Below are 6,000 nucleotides of genomic sequence, written 5' to 3' on the forward strand. Positions count from 1 at the left end.
TATGCACCATATTATTGAATAAAATACACATTTATAGAAAAGGAGGCTGGTGGGGTCTTATAATCACAAATCTTACTGACACCAGTACTCAATATGCAATAAAATAGATGTCATTTAGGTTATGTGAAGGCACACACTACATATATTTATAAGCAAGGTAAATCTACCATTGTAGTAAGAAGTGTTATAAAAAATATATATGTATATATAACATGTGATATAAACACAGTCTCAATGTTCCTTTATGGTCACAACTTACTGTACATATGGCCCCAACAAGTAGCATTTTAGGAAAAAATAAATAAAACTAGTAGTACTATTGTGGGGCTCATTTATCAACTAGTTTTTTCATACGCAACAAGTTTTTAAACTAATTCCGTATGATTAAACTCATTGATAAATGGGCCGCTGAGATTGGTGTCTTATATACTAACATCCTCTCACAGATGTAACACCCTGCACATCAGCCGATTTTACAACTGACAAATAAACCTTCAAGCAACATCAAACAACATCATAATACATGTAAAAAGTATGTAGTCAACATGTCAACAGTGACTATGTCGACAAGAGAATGCCGGTGCCAGTATCCTGACACAGGCCCTGATTCAGAGCCGGATGCTCTGACAGAGCGCTCGCTCTGAATCAGGGCCGTCCTTCCTAATTTTAGAGCGGCCTCCTGGCCGCTCGCATAGCTCTGGGTGACCACCCACAGCTATAGCGAGCGGCCAAAAAGATGGTCGTGATGGTCAAGAACATCGCGACCATCGGGCTTGCGACGAGACCCTTGTGGTAGGGTCTCGTTGCCACAAGCCCTGGAGTGCTTTCAGCTCAATCAGAGCCGAGAGCACTCCCACTGACATCACTTGTGATGTCAGTGGAGCCGGCCCCAGATGATAGGCGTTCCCATAGGAAAGCCTCTGTCTGGGCAGCCACACCCCCGGCACACCCACCAAAGGGGGCGTGCTGTCACTCGTCATCGACAGCACACCACCTTTGTAGCAAGACCCATAGCGACGGCTTGGCCATCGCTATCCGGATCTCGTGCATGCGCACGACGGAGCCGGCTCCCTCGTGCGCATGCGCACTGGACCAACATCGACCCGATTGCTAGCGCTCAGCGCTCGCGAGTGGGTCTGAATTAGGCCCACAGTTGTAATGAATTAAAACATTTCACCATGCAGGAATAATAACTTCAAACATGACACTTTACTGTCACTTTACTGGCACTTTACTGTCACTTTACTGGCACTTTACTGTCACTTTACTGGCATGTTTTAAGTAGAGATGTATAGTTTGATCTTCCTGCATGCAGAGGGCTCGCATGCTGTGTCGGCAGTTGCAATGGATAATGTATGCATGCCCATGAAATGGCATACAAACACTGCATTTTTTTGGACCACCCCCCATCACCACCCCCAAATGATGACAGCCTGTCACTCACTTTGTGATGGATTCCTCTCTGCAGCGCACATATACGCAATGGCAAACAATCGCTCGATGTGCATCAGTTATCACAATTGCATTCACTACTGAATCAGACCCTTTGTCCCACTATGGAACAACATGACATTTGCAGATGTGTCCACATAGACTGGGTGTCTTTACGTCATGCGGGTATGAGACATGTGCCACTACTGAGACACTCTGGGAGGAAAAGCGTACCATATTTCTCTTTAAATTGTGCATCTTAATCACATTGCAGACGCAATGAAAAGCAGTGTACCACAGATGCTAGGCTATTACTTTAGCCACACAGGACTTAGGGGCTGATTCAGACCTGGTCGCTATTTGCAGCCGCTCCCTGGCTAAAAGAGGCCGGATATTTAAATCATGCACTCACACTGCGTCGCGTAAAGCCGCCCACTAAGTATTAGCAAGCAGCGGCACGTTGCGCTCGCACCTGCATAAATATGCCCCTTTGCCACTCACAACACGTCATCTCCGGCAGTTGTAGGATTAATTGGGAACATGGAGAGCCATCGGAGCTGCTCGCAACGCTTGTGGCAGCCTTTTCCCACCACAACATTGCGAGCAGTTCAGGCTAAAATACAACCCAGTCACATGTGTAATGACGCTACTTTGCTAATTATGCACACCCATTAAACGTTCTGACGGTCAGGCATGCCTGCGTTCGCACATCCACACCCCCTTCACAAGCACCTTCCCCTGTTACCACCCACAAACGGCGCTATCTGTCACTCAAAATAGCGGCCCGACTGCGGGCTATGGGTGAGCACTTTCCAATCGCACTGACTGGTTCACACACGTGCATTGCGAATTATACGCATGCGCAGATTGCGAAAAATCACTCAATGTGAGCGAGCACAGGTCCTGGTGTGAATCGGGCCCTTAGTCAGTGTACGCTAGCAATGCAGTTCTGTCACTCCTAGTTTTTTTTTTTATACAAATTATTGTAATCATACATTTTGAGTGAAAGAGACGTTCAACGCGCTAAGTTGCACGGGATCTAACGCACCAAGAGGGACTTTTTTGGTGCAACTGAAGACACAGTATAAAAGGACACAGCTGTACTCCAGGTATACACCATAAGGATTTCAATGACTAGAGGTAGAACAATGACATTCACTCAGTATAGTGAGAAAAGGCAATGAACCTAGAAGAGTGGGCCAAGATCACATCTGGCCATGCTTCGTTGACCATACAGTATCTGTCAGAGTTAAAAAAAAAAGTAATAAACTTCTTTACAGCTGGTACAGGGTACCAACACGCTTACACTCCATCTATACTGGAGGTTCAGCAGATGAAGAGGTACCCAAGCAACACATATGGTGGATCTGTCAGAGGATCAAGCAATACTAGACCAAATCCATGATCTTATCAAACCCCAAATACTGTAGACAGGAGTGCATATCCTGGCAGATGAGAATTCTGACACCGACATTCCACCACCGGGCAAAATGCTGACACCTCTATCACCTTACATATCAGGATACCGGCATCAGAATCCCGACAGCTGGCATCCTGATCGTAAGACACCGGAGTCAGGTAAGTCTAAGCTGTGGGGGGGTAGGTTTAAGCAACCCCCAGGCAGGGTTAGAGTTAGGCTTCAGGGAGGGGATTTTAGGCACTCCCTGGGGGGACTTAGGGAGGGCCAGGCACCCCCTGGGAGGGTTAGGTTTAGGGTGTAAGAAGGGGGGTTAGGGGGGAGAGTGGAGGGACAGGGTACTTACCAGCCTCCTTTGGGATCTTCAGCAGTCGGGCTTCTGTTCAGCTGCTGGTATTTCAAACCCAACCCTAATAGATATACAGCTCCCATACTTGCTGTCATATTTTCTTCTCCCCAGACTCATAACAGACACTCCTAGACACTGTATCTAGTGCCAAATAGCTTCTGCATAAAAATCACCCCCTCCCTCCCTTCCCCCATACATTGCTACAATATCTAGTTGTTTATCTAGGTAGTATTGTAGGGAGAATGTCACCGCAAGTCTTTCATAAAACCCCAGCAAACTTCCAAAAGATTTCCCCCCCCCGGACTGATTATTTGAGGGCCAGTGATTATACATTTCTATATCACTGTGATTCCTCTCATACTTTCCACACCTTCCAGTCTCTGATTGCTCTACCACAGACCCCTGACCCGGCTTTCTGATAGATGTTAATTGTTATTCTGTTATTGTTCTACTGATCTTGTGCTGCTGTTCCTTTTCCTGGACCTATAGCTCACTCTTCTATTCCTTCTTCGGGCACCTACCATTGTCCCATTCCCTCTCTCTTCTGCTGTCTCCCCATAGTTCCCTTCCCTTTCTAATTACTGCTTAATTTACCATGTTATCTACCACTGATAAAACAGAGTTCCTTATGAAAAGCTTACAATCAAAGGATGACTGAAGCATAGCCAGCCAACTGAACCTACTCTTGGGGCTTAAGACTTAAGGGGCCTATCCATTACACAATTTTTTGAGCGATCATACCAAAACCTCCTGGTTTTGGTCGGATCAATCAGAAAGTTGTCTAATGGATAGCTGGCAAGGACTAGCGATGCACGTGCATGCTGGGTCCTTGACGATCCCGACTATCTGCCAAACATGCTGGTCAACCTGACGACGCTCATCAGGTTCCACATGTTAGCAGATAGGGAGGTAGGGCTCCTGCCCTGAATGGCGTTCAGTGAACGCCGTTCAGTACAGGCACCGCACCCAGTGACCTGAATGACTGAATGCAAGACATTCAGTTTTTCAGGTCGCCTAATGGATAGGCCACTTTACAAAACACTGAACATGTGCAGAATATTAGTGTTGTCCTAGATAAAGGTTTAGTGGTCTATTTACTAAGCTTTGTTAGGAGATAAAGTGAATGGTGATAATGTACCAGCCAATCGGCTCCTAACTGCCATTTTCAAACACAGCCAGTGACATGGCAGTTAGGAGCTGATTGGCTGGTACCTTATCTCCATTCACTTTATCTACCAACACAGCTTAGTAAATAGACCCCTTTCACAGTTATCAGAGACAATAATATCCTCATTATTTAAGGAGCATAACCAGAATCAAGCACTTCATTCATTCAAAAGATCACCATAAAGTCATACATTTATTTGTATCACCACACTTAGGGGCATATACAATTGGTCGCAAGGTTTAGTGAGGAAAAAACCTTGAGCCCCTTGCACCCAGTTTAGGAATACCGTGGGTATGCGCGCTCCCGATACCAATGGTATTCAATTAAAAAAATAGTGGTCACAAGGTATTCAGCTCTGAAAACCAAGTGTTACATAAATTAAAAAAATAAATAAACCTTCACCTATCTGGCCATGGGTCTCCGGTGGTCTCTGCAGCTCCCGGTGGCTTCCCCTCTCTCTTCTTACTAGAGAGGGGGCTGCTTGGAGTCCTGGAGGCTCCTGGGAGGCTCCAAGGGCAGGTGGGAGGGGCAAGGATTGCTGGGAGATGTAGTTCTCCCAGCGCCCATTCCGTGGGCCACACAGACACTGGGGGGGCACACTGACAGTGGGGGTCATACACACTCATACACACTTACAAGCACCACACACACTAACATACTCACCCTGCTGCAGAAGAGCCGGCTCCCGACGCTGGATGAAGAAGACAGCTTTGCAGAAGGTTATTAATTACTGACTAATTAACCTCATTGGAAAATTCAAATTGCATAATTAGTCCTAAGAGGGGGTGCCGCCAGGGTGCCAGAGCAAGTCCCACTGATTTCTCCTAAAATTTACGATATTAGGAAAAATCACACTTGCTCTGGAGGTGCGAGAATAAAAATCTCCCGGCACGCAAAAAAAAAAAAACGCACCTAATTGAATAGCAAAAAACCTGCACCTGCAAGAAAAACCTTGCAGGTGCGGGGTTTTTTGCTGTTCTCACACCCAGTTGAATATGCCCCTAAGATTACTGCAATGCCCTCTATGTGTGTCTCCCAGCAAAATAATTGCACTGCTTGCAGCTGTTAAAAAAATGCAACTGCCAGGCTATTAACCAACAAGCCATATAACACCCATTCTATACTCCATTCTCTGGCTGCCTGTAAGAAGGAAAATCAATAGGATTGGCTTACTGACTTTCAAAGCCCTACACAACCAGGGCCCAAGGTACGTGAAGCAGCCTCTGTTTCCTTGCTGCCCTGTTCAATTACTGCGATCTGTAGATAAAGAACTATTAACAGTACATAGTATTCCCTGAATTCATCTGGGGGTCAAGCTTTTAGCTATGTTGCTCCGACTCTATTGAACTCACTTCCCCGCATAATTCAAGAGGCCTCCAGTCTAGAATCCTTCAAAAACATACTCAAGACTTACTTGTTTACTCACGCGTTTCACTAATATCCCTTTATTAAAGTTTCTTTTTTCTGTCAAGCTTATTTTGTATTTTCTGTAAATGCAAATGTAAAGCACTTTGAGTTCTATTGGTGGAAAAGTGATACATAAATAATGTTATTTATATTATTATTATTATTATTATTATTATTATTATTATTATTTACAAAACCATAAATGCAGGATGTATCAAACTGTAAAAT

This window comes from Taudactylus pleione, unplaced genomic scaffold (genome assembly GCF_031769625.1).
Source record: "Taudactylus pleione unplaced genomic scaffold, aTauple2 ptg000108l, whole genome shotgun sequence".
Lineage (NCBI taxonomy): Eukaryota > Metazoa > Chordata > Amphibia > Anura > Myobatrachidae > Taudactylus > Taudactylus pleione.